Here is a 14,268-nt window from a genome sequence, read left to right on the forward strand (position 1 = left end):
CACCGGGACCAGCAGTCTTCCTACATTTGACACACAAAATAGGCTATACCAGGTAGCTAGCTAATAAAAGCAATAAGGAAATAAGGATGACCATAGCCTGTGTTTGTGAAATAAAGCACTTTCATAGCCATGATCTCATTTGACCATCGGTCATTCTGCGGCATGTGGCAAGCCAGGTCTTCCTCACTAGCCCCATTTTACTTACAAGGAAAGGACATCAGCTCTCTACGGGGATGGGGTGGTATGTAAGAAGTTCAAGTTTTTAGCAAAAGTGGGAAGTGGCTAATATATGATAGCAGTTCCATCCACCTGCACGTCATCTTTATAGGTTCCTGGGCTTAACCCCGAGATGTTTTGCAGCTAGTTACTAGAATATAAGTAATGTGATTCATTCTGACACCATTTAACCTTCAAGTTCTACTCAGATGCAAGGATAGAGGAGAATGTGCCACCAAGCTGGTTTATTTGGGTGAATATAAGAGCAGATTACCCAAAGCTTAAAAAAAAACAAACAAACCCGAAATGGGCTGTCTTCCTTACCCCACCCTTAGGGAGTGTTGGCTAGAAGAACTTGCCCATTGTATTAGGTAGCAGGAAAGGGGAAAAACAAAGGAAGGCAACCCTAAGTCAAAATCAACAACCTTTGTGAATTCCAGCCATGGACTCTTTGCCTAAAGGGGATAAGGGAGGAACTGAGTTTCCACCCTTTTAATGCAGAAATGACAACAATTGTTGATAGAAAAAAGGAAAATATTTTCCTCTCCTCCCTCCCCAGGAACAGCATCATTAAAAAACAACACAATGGTGCCACTCCAAACCCCCATGTCCTAATTAGAAAGCAAAAATGACATGCTTTAAAAAAAAAATTACATGTTTCAGATAAAAAATAACAACAGGGATCCCTGGGTGGCGCAGCGGTTTGGCGCCTGCCTTTGGCCCAGGGCATGATCCTGGAGACCCGGGATCGAATCCCACGTCGGGCTCCCTGCATGGAGCCTGCTTCTCCCTCTGCCTATGTCTCTGCCTCTCTCTCTCTCTGTGTGTGACTATCATAAATAAATAAAAATTAAAAAAAAAATAACAACAAAGTAGAGTGTCTCCAACCTTGGGTGTAATGTGATTACACACGGTAATTAACAATGACTTTGTAACCGGCCCGTGTTGGCTCTGTTCAGATGCCAAGGATGGGAGTCCAGTGGATCGCCAGTTATGGGTGTAGATCACCAATCTAAAGGCCTTGAAACTTCTGAGGGATGAGCAATGACTTGAAGGAAAGGAACAAGGCTTTTGAGACTGAAAACCAGCCAGACACCTGGGTTGCTTTCTTGGTGCCAAAAGTCATCCCTCTGGTCCACAGACCTTTGGGACAGAATCAAACTCAAGCCCAGCATATGTAGAGACCCAGCCCAGCACTTAACTCCCTGGCAGCCTGAGATGAGCCCTGAGGACATCTGTCCCAGCCAGGAAAGGAGGAGTGCCAGAAAGTCTGAATTCAGCCTGCCGTCCTGTGTTTGCTAGGACTTGCAGCATCAGTATCGACAGAGAGAATTTTGATGCTGGATGGCAAATTCCTGTAGACTTGGCTTTGTACAAGGCCAAATAGAAAGATCTTCTTAATGAAGGATTTGCATGATGGATTATGGTCCCACGGTGATCAAACCATTTCAGCCATTCCCACACAGAGGGATCACATCACCATCCATGGAAGCGGGCCAGCCCGAGGCCAAATGAAAAAGTAGGACAAATCCGTCCTTGGCATGCTCAAGGCTGGGTCCCTACCCGCCCCCTTCTTTCAACATGCTCCACCTTCCCTGCCTTCTCCCAATTTTCCACCCCAGCAAGGCCCAAACGCTCCTTCTTGCCTCTGGCTATCCAAGGATCCCTCTCAGTAAACCAGTTATCCGAAGCAAGGCCTTACCCAACCCCAACATTGTTTGAGTCTTAATTATGGGACAGATAAAATACCATATATAAGAAAGACGAATATATAAAAAATGCTCTGGAGCCTTGATGAGAAGAGCCTTATAATTGACTCAACAACATGTACTGAGTCTCCTCCTGCGAGCAGGAGGTAGTGGTGCATAGCTGGGCAGGCAAGAAAATATGGAGATGAGAATACGCATTCACGTCCTCCAGAAGTCCCTGGGACTCGAGAAGGCTTAAGAAAAAAGAGAGGTAGAACCATGTAATGGAAAGAACCAGAATGTCTTGCCCAGTCACTGCAAAAGCTTCTAATTGCTCTCCCTGCTTCTGCTTCTGTCCCCTGGAATAATAAAAACAACAATAACGATAATACATTATATTATAATAAAAATCTATTCACCACTCAAGAGCCAGAGTTTTCTTTTTAATGCATAAATTAGATCATGCCACTTCTATCTTAAAACTTCCCAAATGCCAGCCAGGGCACAGGCCATAGAACCCAAACTCCTTCACCGTGACGGGCAAGTGCTGGCTGGCTGAACTCTGGACAGACACCTTGGTCCTTCTCTGTTCTTCAGACGCTCCTGCCTCAGGGCTTTTAGCTTTGTAGGGCCCTCTGACCCTAATGCTCTTCTTCTAGAGTTTGTGTGGCTGGCCTCATTTCATCATCCAGGACTTAGTTTAAATGCCCCTTTTCTGAGGTGCTTTTACTGACAAGTCTGTCTCAGGAGCACTTCCCCAGTCCCTCCACGGCTTCTTTCTTTTCTCCATGACACATGTCACTAGCTAAAACTGTCTCTATTTATTTATTTATTTATTTATTTTTAATTTGTCTAACAGAAAACTCAAACTTGAGAAATCCCAATCGGTCTACTGATCCGCCATCTTGAAACCTGCTCCATTGACTGACATCCTTGTCTCTCCAGAAAAGCAGCTCCACTCTTCCAGTTCTTACGGTGGCACCGGATCAAAACCCCGAGCACCCTGGACTCCTTGTTTTCTTTCTTTTTTTTTTTTTATTATAGTCACACAGAGAGAGAGAGAGAGAGGCAGAGACATAGGCAGAGGGGGAAGCAGGCTCCTTGCACTGGGAACCCGACGCGGGATTCGATCCCGGGTCTCCAGGATCCTGCCCTGGGCCAAAGGAAGGCGCCAAACCGCTGCGCCACCCAGGGATCCCTCCTTGTTTTCTTGATAATCCATCTGGAAATCCTATTCATTCCATCCTCAAAATATAACCACTTGCTATATTCCTTACAGTATAACCACCCCACTATCTCCTCTCTGTCACCTGCAGCAGCCCTCCCACCCAGGCTCTCTGCTTCCTCTTCTCTCCCACTTAGTCTCTTTTCAACCTAGCAGCCAGAGTAACCTTTTAAAAAATAAGTTGAAGTCAAGGTGTTTCCCACCTCAGAACTTGGCGGTGACTCCTTTCACGCTCAGTGAAAGCCAATGTCCACCATGGAGAGCCAAGCTGTAGAAAACAGCAGCCACTAACCACGTGTGGCTACTGAGCACTTAAAATGTGGCTACGTCAAACTGAGATGTGCTCTAAGAGTAAAATGCACTCTAGGTTTCAAAGACTTGGTATGAAAAAAGAATGGAAAACATCAATAATTTTATATTGATTATACACTAAAGTGTTACAATTTTGGATATATTGAGAAAACCAAAATGTATTCTTAAAAAATAATCTGTTTATTTTTACTCTTCATAATGTGGCTACTAGAAAATTCAAAATTACCTCTATGACTCATATTTGTGGTTCACATCATATTCCTCTTGGACAGTGTTGTTATTGATAGTACGTAGTTTTAACACTGGGAGAGATCATCTGGGGAGGGGTGTAGACAGAGCACAGAAGAGTCTCTAGATAGAATTCTGGGGACCCTGCAGAATTAGGAGGTCAGGCAGGTAAAGAAGAACCATTAAAGAAGACAGGGGCACCTGGGTGGCTCAGTCAGTTGAGTCTTAATTATTCAACCCTTAACTTCGGCTCAGGTCGTGATCTCAGGGTCACAGGCTTGAGCCTCACCTTGGGCTCAGTGCTCAGTGCAGAGTCAGCTTGCGATTCTCTCTCCCTCTCCCTCTACTCCTCCCCCTGCTCGCACTCTCTCATGAAATAAGTAAATAAATAAAATCTTCAAACAACAACAACAAAGAAGAAGAAGACCGCAAATGTCCACTGAGTTCAGAGAAGACTTGAGAGGTGATACACCAGAAGCCAAATGCAGATGTTTCAATGAGGGAATAATCAATTGTTTCAAGTGAGATAAGGACTGAGAACCGACAATTTGCTTTGACAAAAGGGAAATCATTGGAGACACTGGCCGTTTTGGCGCAACGGTGTAGATAAAACTCCAATTATAGTGGCTCATGGGAGAGCGTGGGAAGCAGACACGGAGACTACAAATACGAACAAATCTTTAAAGGAGTTTTGCTATAGAGACAATAAGAAAAATGGAAAAGTATTTGGAGGGAAGCTTGGCATCGAGGGGAGTATTTTAATATGAGAAATATAGCATGTTTGTGTGCCGATGGAAATAAACAGACAATGAAGAAGAGAGCCTCTCTAAAATTGCTAGAGTAAAATTGCTTGAGTGATCTCCTTGAGATGTGGGGTGCTGGGACCTAGTGCCCAAGAGGAGAGGTGCGCCTTCGATGGGAACATGAACAGTTGCTTATGCAAGATGGAACATGGATACAGATACCAGTAGGTTGGTAGGAGTGATAGAAGCAATATGTGGAAGGTCTCTTCTGGTTGCTTCCATTTTCTCGGTGAAAGGGAATTAAGGTCATCAGCTGAAGACGATGAAGGAGGAAAAGGACTAAAAGTTGGAGGACACAGAAGATATGAAATAAGAGTTAACAGATTAGGGAAAGAGTTAGAATTGGTGGGTCTGCTCAAGTTTAGTGGTTCATGAGTTTAAAATAAGGCCATGCAGTAAAGTTGGGTATTTTCCTTCGGCCAAGTTTAGGAATCAGAAAACAGGCACAGAGCAGGAAGAGAGTTGCCAATTACCAGGACTGGGGTTTTGCCAGAGGAAGACAAATAAATGAGAGGCGCTCCAGAGAGTAAAGGGTGTGCAAAGCGAGTGACTGTTAGGATCGACTATAAAGTCTAGGATGGATAAAGAGGCAAGTAAGGACGCGTGGGGTATGAAGACAGTGAAAAGACGGTAAGACACAGGCAGGGTCTGGTCGGAGATGTCACACTGGGAAGATATGAGGTGTGGTCCTAGAGTGGAAATGCTTAAGATTATGGAAGGGTAGCGGCCACTGACAGGACCAGGTCTAGAGTAGGGGGTGAGGGGCCCATTTGTGGGGATGAGTAGCTGATGTTGAGAAAGAAGGAGATCATTAGAGAAGAAGAGGTCAAGGAAATCGGAGGCCAGAAGATTGGAACGGTTGTCAATATGCAGATTGAAATCGCCCAGAATTATGACAGGCACGTTATCGGAAAGAGTGAGGCTGTGCTCAGAGTTTAAATTTTCAAGAGGTGTAGGGAGTGACCCCATGTCAGCAGAGGTCATAAGCTTCATGCCCAAGTGCCTTACGAGAAAACAACTTGATCTGGGGAGGCACAATGGAAACCAAAGAGACAGCCCCTCCTCCCAGGCCCAGAATTCTGTTCTAAATCCACATTCCGAATATAGGTTTTTGATGTCACAAAAGTCATACCCTGTCCCCAAAGAAGCTAGTGTGACTAGAGGCTTCATGCTTCAGCTCGAAGGAAATACTAAATCCTGAGACCAGAGGCGTTGCATACCACCAGTGTGGGAAAGAGATTTTGGAAAAGGGTCTTTAAACTGTCCCTGGGCATTGTCCCACGTGTGCAGCTGTTCCTGTGTAGAACCTTCCTCACATCAACAGCAACAATAAAAGCACAAAAAAGTCAGCGTATGGACAAACGTTTATTAATGATTAAAAAAAATAAAATTTTACCTGATACTCTGAATGAGGAATGTTCAGGTCAAGCTAATTGAAAACTGGTGGATGAGTCAGTGGCTAAAATCCATAGAAGTGCTCTTAATGATTTTTTTACAATTGTTTCCTTAATAATGGATTCTTAATAAGCGGGTCGATGTTAAATTAATAACATGCAGGCATTCTGAAAAGCATATTGAAACATGATTTTAGTCCATTCACTCAAGGCTTAAAGCCATACCCTGGGTTTTTTGATTCCTGGTAGGATATCATCTATCGGAAGGAAATTTTTGAGCTAGAAAATGAAGTTTGAGATGTAAAATTAATAGGAAGGAAAAGTGTAGTTTTTACAACATGCACGCAGAGGCAACGTAGGCCCAGAGTACAATCCTTCGGCCATTCATGGACTTCACTTCATTCAACGAATGATCACGGAGTATAGGAAAGATGCCAGATACTTTGCTACCTACTGGAGAGTCAGAGAAGAATAAAATACCATTCTCACCCCTTCCAGTGAGCCTGAGGGAAAGGGGGTTCACCTAAGGGTTCACTACCTGATTGGCGAAAAGAAACACCTCTGTAAACACAACACACTATTGATACTTGTCTGAAGTGCGGCGCAGAGAATAGGACAATTGAAGTGGATTTGAAGAGTCAGCAGAAATTTGCTCCACCGAGGGATCCCTGGGTGGCGCAGTGGTTTGGCGCCTGCCTTTGGCCCAGGGCACGATCCTGGAGACCCGGGATCGAATCCCACGTCGGGCTCCCGGTGCATGGAGCCTGCTTCTCCCTCTGCCTGTGTCTCTGCCTCTCTCTCTCTCTCTGTGTGACTATCATAAATAAATTAATTAATTTAAAAAAAAAAAAGAAATTTGCTCCACCAAGAGGAAGAGCATCCCAACCAGAAAGAAGAGCAGCCAAGTGTGGGGTATCTGGGAAGCCTGCGCACTGCTGTGGGGCAGGGCTGTAGGAGCTTGAAAGGAAGCAGTGGGAAGTGAAATGACTAATTACAGAAGCAGCTAAATTCTTTGCCCCACTTCCGGCCGGTGTTGCCCCTTTCTCACCACCCTTCTCCCCCAACGTCCAGTCGACCCAAACACAGTCCTCTTCCACAGGAAACCCCAATACGAGTTGTGTTGTGACGCCTGAAAACGCTACTGCAGATTTGGAGGCCACAGGGAAGGATCTCACAGCATAGGGTTCAACGATGCACCTGTCCCTCACCCCCGGGCCCTCCTCACTATCCATCCCGCAGCAGTCCACACCATCACCAGCACACCTAGTCCAGTTGTGCAGAATTTCTCCTCTCTTCTCTGAAGTTCTGGTGCTTTCCAACAATCATAGCTTAACGACAGACAACACTCAAATATGAGGAATTTTCTTATTATACGCTTATTATATGCTCCAATAATTGAAGCTCTTTCCTTGGATTATATTTCTCTCTTTTTTTAAAAAAAAGATGTATTAATTTATTTGAGATTGGAGAGGGGCGTGCAGGTGAGCTGGGGCAGAGGGAGAGAGAGAGAGAAATTCAAGCGGACTCTGAGCTTGATCCCATGACCTGAGCTGAAACCAAGAGTCAGATGCTCAGCCGACTGTGCCACCCAGGTGCCCCCTTCCTCAGATTATATTTGTAAAATATAGTTCTAATCCTAGCTCTTCAATTTTTACAGTCCTTCAGGGGCTCACTCTAGCCCAAAGAATAAATCCAAGCATCTGGGAGCCACCACAGTCCGCCTCAACCTAAGTGTTAAGCGCCCTTTCCTTCCATGCTTTCCCCGTCCCCGGTGCACACTCTGTACCCACGGAGGCCCCCTCACCTCCTAGACAGGGCATTCATTTCCTCCTGCATGGCTTTGCTCACCTGGCCCTCTCGCTGGCATTCCCACTCCCCACTCACCCACTCGCTAAATCCTGATCATCCCTGTAAAAAATGTTTCCCCCTCACTAAGGTTTGTCAACCTTGATGCTCTTGGCCTTTTGTGGGGATGATTCTTTGTGGGGGCAGGTAGGGAGCTGTCCTGGGCAAGGTGACATGTTTAGCAGCATCCCTGGCTTCTACTTTCTAGATGCCAGCCGCAACCCTCACCCCCCACCCGCCATTTGACAATTAAGGATGTTTCCAGACGTTGTCAAATGTTGCCTGGACTTCAAAACCACCCCTGGTTGAGAACCACTGCCTTGTAGAGCTTTCTCTGGTGACCACCAACGAGATCTCTATTCCACAGAGCTTTGCCCTCTGTTAAAATCCTTGCAGCTAAAGAAACAACAAGAGCAGCGACTACAATAACAATTAGCACCATCTCTGCTTTGATTCTGTGACTGCTTATATGAATGTTCCTTCCATGGGTCTGTGAGCTCTTTGAAAGCCGAGTGTCTTCCCGGTACCTCTGAGACCCGCACGTGCCCTGGTACAGGGGGTAAGCAGGACAAATTCGCTGCCCTGAGGTGGTGAGACAGCTGCCAAGTGTCTTCCTGGTACCTCTGGCACGTGCCCTGGTACAGGGGGTAAGCAGGACAAATTCGCTGCCCTGAGGTGGTGAGACAGCTGCCAGCGTCTGTCCTCTCACCAGCCATTTGATGACCACATCACCTGCGAGACTGAGAAGCTCATGATTCTAAGGCTGTTTTGCAAGGTTCTGTTCATACCTGGCAAGTGATAAGAAGCAATAAGAACAACAGATCCTGGAAGGTTTGTTTTGTTTTGTTTTGTTTTTTTAAGATTTTATTTATTCATGAGAGACACAGAGAGAGAGAGAGGCAGAGATGCAGGCAGAGGGAGGAGCAGACTCCATGCCCAACGTGGGACCCGATCCGGGTCTCCAGGATCACGCCCTGGGCCAAAGGCGGCCCTAAACCACTGGGCCACTGGGGCTGCCCCTTGTTGTTGTTTGTTTTTTAAATATTTACATTTTGGGATGGTTTGGAGTTGAGTGAATTCGAATTTTCAGGTTTGGTTTCCGTTAAAGGAATATGGTTCATTTCAATGAATATTTTAGTTTGAGTCAGTTTGTACACAACATCGTTTTCTTTGTCAAGTTTGAAATGTAACTCTGAAGTGGTGGTCTACACCGTAAAACGTAGCCCTTCACAGATGCTGGCGGACGGCACTGTGGACTGATTCATTTATGTAGGTCTCATTTGCCCAGATCGCTTGAGGGTACTGGAGGGTAGGAGCCCAGCTGGCGTCCCCCGCGTCTCCACAGCACCTGCTGGGTAAGTACTTGCAGGCACCCGGCTGAGACTTTCCAAAGGAGGAAAAACTTACTGACCCGGAATGCTGTAAGAACCGAGTTTTGAAGTAGATTCTAGAAGCTGTGGTTAAGTATGGCAAAGATTCCTAGGGGATCATGTCAGCGTGCATGTCCCTTTTCCTCCCCAGGGACAGGGTTGAGATTTTGTAGCTGGGCCCTTTGTCAACCGAAATAAAAGCCTCGATTTCCCAATCCGATTGCCGCAAGCTGGAGCCACGTAAATGAGTTCTGACCAATGACACACAGCTCAGAACATCAGGTGAGACTTCTCAGAAATCTACTTAGAAGATGCTGACTTGGGGCGCCCGGGGGGATCGGTCTCTTACGTGTCTGCCTTCGGCTCAGGTCATGATCTCAGGGTCCTGGGATCGAGCCCCACTTCAGGCTCCCTGCTCAGCCGGGAGTCGGGTTCTTCCTCTGCCCCTCCCTCCCACTTGTGCTTGCTCGGCCTCTCTCTCTCTCTCTCTCTGAAACTAAAAAAGAGAAAAAAGATACTGACTTGACTAGACAGGCTGATTGTTATGTTTGTGCAAAAAATATATTCCTTTTTTCTGGCCTGCAACTCACATGTGATGACTGGAACTCCCGCAGCCGTCTTAAATCATGAGGAAACTTGCTGATCAAGCCCGTCCTAGGACGCCGCACTACATCCCGGAGGCCAGGATCCCGAATGAAACCGTGGAGCCGTCGCACTTGCCCCAAGTTACCTATCCCTGGCTTTCCTTTACTTTCCTTAAATGCACTATTACTTTGGACGTCCGTGCTTTTATGAAGCTGCACCTGACCTTAACTGGTACATACATATTCCATTGTAATTCAACGATATTTCTGAATGACTAATATGTGCTAGGTCGGTAGTTCTCAACGAAGAGCACATCCCCAAAACCTTCATAATTCCCAGAAAATGAAAATACTCATTTCATACTCAAGGCTTTATGAATCAAAATTTACATGGTGGGCCTCTGGTATGAAGAATTAATTAAATATATATATATACACACACACTATTAAATACATGAACTAATTATATAAATTAGATGTATGAGTATATAGTCCTGTATAATACATACATAGTTATGTATAATACACAGAGTTAGATTTAATATATATTTTTATGTAATGTATATGTAACATATTTTTATTTCTGTAAGCTTGGTAGTAATTCCTGATTTTAATAATTTGAATTTTCATTATTTCCTGGCCAGTTTAGCTAAAGGTTTGTCCACTTTGTCGGTCTTTTCAAGAAACCCAGTTTTAGTTTCACTAAGTTTCATACTTGTTTTTTATTTCTATTCTTTTTTTCTCTGCTATACTGGTTTTTGCTCTTCCAATTCTATTTCTCACTCTAAACTTTATTTTTTTCCCTTCTTTCTACTTGCTTTGGGTTTAGTTTACTCCTCTTTTTTGAGTGTCTTCAAGTTTAGGTTATTGATTTGAGGTCTTTCTCCTTTTTAGGCACTTACAGCTATAAATTTCCCTCTTAACACTGCTTTAGCCGCATCATGAATGTACCCTGTGGAGCGGAGGATTCTGGTGTAGACTTGGTGGGAAAATGCCGTACTTCTTTGCCATCATAAGATTTTCGGGTTTTACCTGTGTGCACCTGTATACGTGTGTGGCTTTTTCCATTCTCCAATGTAGCTGCTAAACTGTCGAGTAGACAAAGCTTTTCTTCTAAAGCAAAATGCCTCGGCCGGCCGGGGTTTGGTTGGATTTGCAGACAGACTCTTGCTTGTAGCTCAAAGATTCCTTTCACAGCCTAATGCAAATAGCAAGGGCATGTTTGTTTTCCTTGATTTTCTCTGTAAAGTGGAGATTTCCTAGGCTATATGGGCCCTCCTTAAAGGGCCCTTTCGGTTGGAAGTTTCCTTCTCTGCCTGTATTTCTACTGAGCATATTTTTGGCAGCCCTGACGCAATGTTTATGTCCTGTAAGTAGAGGTCAGCTGGTAGTGAAAACTTCCTGTGCTACCGCAAGTCCTTTCCCTTGGCCTGGGTGCTTTGTTATTTGCCATGCTTTGTCCACAATTTGGCAGCACCATTACCCACTCTACGTGACAAATGACATCATTGCTATAATGAGAATTCCAAGCAGCACCACTGGATCAAAGCCCATCTGTGTGCCTGCTCCCACACTTGACAAAACAAATTCCAAATTCATTCAGCATGCCGGTGCCATTTAGTCACTGTGACATATCCCAAATTTTGGACTCTGTGCAAAAACCAATCTGTGCCCACAAAATTAATCATGGAACACATTTTATGACGTTTGACAACAACTTAAAAGGTTCTCATCTCTGGCAGGTGGCTCTGCCAATCTGCAAGTATGTGCATGACAAATTCTGAACAATATATTATGTGGCTGAAAATATATCATGCAGGATGCACACCCTGGAGAGAACCAGAATGAGTCCAAACAATCCTGAGGTCTGTCTCAGGGATATATAAGCCAGACTGCTGTCTTGTGAAGGAAGGATGATGGCCCCAGGTACACACAGAAAGCCAAAGAAAAGGCAACAGCTCGTGTGCCAGTAAATGCTGAGAACATTGGCACAATCGCCTGTGTTGGCAGGACCAAGAGTTTGAGATGGCTAATTTAAGCGACAAGATCCTGGCAAACAGATTTATTTAGGGCAAGGGTGCGTCAGAAAGATGCCAGAAAAATACATCAATCTGTGCCTTTACATGTACTGTAGAGTGATGATGAGACAGTTGACATTAAAAAAGTAAACCCTTACACTTTAATATAATCTGCAGCTCATCCTCACAACAAGCAGGGTTTTACTTTAGATCCCGGGCACTCCAAGATGGGGTTCTGTGTTCTCATCTGAGCTCCTCGATCAAGAACATTTTTCTTCAACAGGTGTTCTTGAAGAGATTTCCCCATATGGCTGTGTTGAATCGATCACACTCGTGTGTTTATATATTGTTTAGTTTACTTAAACATGTAGGCTATTTCGCATTTGACAATATCATTGGCTTCAAGTAAAGGAAGCCACTTGTCTAAAATCTTACTCTACTGAGGAGTATATTACAGGAATTCTGTTTTTTTTTTTGTTTTTTTTTTTTTAATAAAGAAAATGGGGACTTTAGTTGTCCCGATTGAACTCTTCACTTAAGAGCAGGATCTCACTCTGTCCTAAGACGCAAGTGTTTTGCGTATCTAGCCTGTACGGTGGTGCAGGGTTCAACTGGCAATAAAGCAGTAAAATGTGGGGAAAAAAAAAAACAACAAAAACGTAGTAAAACATTCCACTTGGTTCCTCATATTACTTTGCATGTTCCACTTCCCGTCTCTAGACAGCCTCCTACCACCCATTTTCCCCACACGCTCCCTCCTTCTCTGACTTGATGCTTAGTACCTGGTGTCTGCAGTGTCTTGGGTTAGGAAAGCTTTCGTAACCTGGCGGCCTACTTAGGACTTTTATTCCTCATATGATGATAAAACGTGCATAATTTAGCTTTCGCTTGGATTTGTTTCCGCTCCGAGTTGCTGTTCTGATTTGGCTCTACCATTCCATCTCTGAGGCAGGAAATGGTATGAGGAAGCAACAGGTAAAGAGGAGTCCTTCTGCAGGAAGAGCAATTCTGGGCTAGGAAGTGAGTCCTAATAACCTGGTGAGCCAGTAACCTGGTAGAGGCATAAAACTCAAAAGCAGCTCTGCCTCATCTGTGCTCACAACTGCCTCCTTTGAGCCGCAGGGCAGTGATCACTCCTCTTCCTCCGGAAAGTGAAGGAAGGAGCTGGACTTTGGCGTCTCTCACCTCCCAGGGTCAGGGATTTGTGAATTACCGAGTGGCATTTTAGGGACTCTCTCCTTACACAAAAACCGATTCTTTAATTTTGTGCATTGAATACAAATGGATTGTTAACGGACTCCTATTTTTCCTGTTCAGTAGCTTCCAAAAGTTTTTTTTTCTTCCTTTCCTATGCTTAAATAATTAATGATCTGTAACTGTTCTGATTCCCAATTCTTAGATCGTGACTTTTCAGTCTTTTCGTTTTCTCTGAAAAATTTTAGGATTTTCTATTTATCCCTGGTATTCTGAAATTTTATGATGATTATGTATGTTCGGAAATTACCAAGGATGGGGAGCCTGGGTGGCTCCATCAGTTAAGCACGGACTCTTAGTTTTAGGTCAGGTCATGAGCTCTGGGTCCTGAGATCAAGCCCTTGAGTAGTCATTGTCCCTGGGCTGCCCGCTCAGCAGGGAGATCAGGTCCCCCACCTGCCCCCACCCCCCACGCACTCTCTCTCTAAAAAAAAAATTTCTTTTTAAAAAAGGGAAATTACCAAGGACAAGGAAAGGATCACTCAAAAGGAGCAAACAGTCCACAGTCCCAGCTACTGAGAATTGTTCCTGTTCCTGCCGGTCAAGCTACAGCCACCTAATTCATGGGACATGGTATAAAGGACTTAGAAGGGCACTGACGCAGTAGTGGGGCGTGATCAGCCGTACAGAAAAGGCTCAACTGGTTCCACCTAACAAAGCTTAAAAATCAATCCTCAAAGGACAGAACTGTTTTCAAGTTTCCTATCTGGACTTCAAAACAAACCTCAAAAATACTCATAGAGATACAAAAATATCCGGCCCCCGAAAAGTAAATTTCACAATGCCTCGCCCGTATCTCACTCACATATATGTATACATCTCACTGATCAGGCCAGAAACGGGAAATTACGGGTCGTAATGAAGAGAAAAATCAATCTATAGAAACAGTGCCGGAAATAGCACAGATGAGAGAATTAGAATAAAACCATTAAAATCGTCATTATAATCGCATTCTGTATGTTCAAGACGCTGTGGGAAAAAGATCGAACATGGTAAGGAAGGACATGCAAAATATCAAAACGCACACACGCCCACCCTTAAATCTAACCATTACGGATAAAAACTGTAACTCTGAAATGACAACTGAACCATTGGGATCAAGAGAATATCAGATGTTGAAAAGAGAAAACTTTGAAAAAACAAAATGAATACAGGGCCAGCGAGCTGTGAGACAGGGTCAGACAGTGGGGTGTACCTGAGAGTCAGGTCACCGAGGGGAGGGCTGGAGGGTGGAGGAAAAGGAAATATCTGAAGAAAGGAGGGCGATGTCTGCGTTTGTCTTGTGCTGAGCGGCCTTCCCAGGAGCAAGGCGCCTGGTGCACACTAGACAT

The sequence above is a fragment of the Vulpes vulpes genome, chromosome 11 (assembly GCF_048418805.1).
Source record: "Vulpes vulpes isolate BD-2025 chromosome 11, VulVul3, whole genome shotgun sequence".
NCBI classification, from domain to species: domain Eukaryota; kingdom Metazoa; phylum Chordata; class Mammalia; order Carnivora; family Canidae; genus Vulpes; species Vulpes vulpes.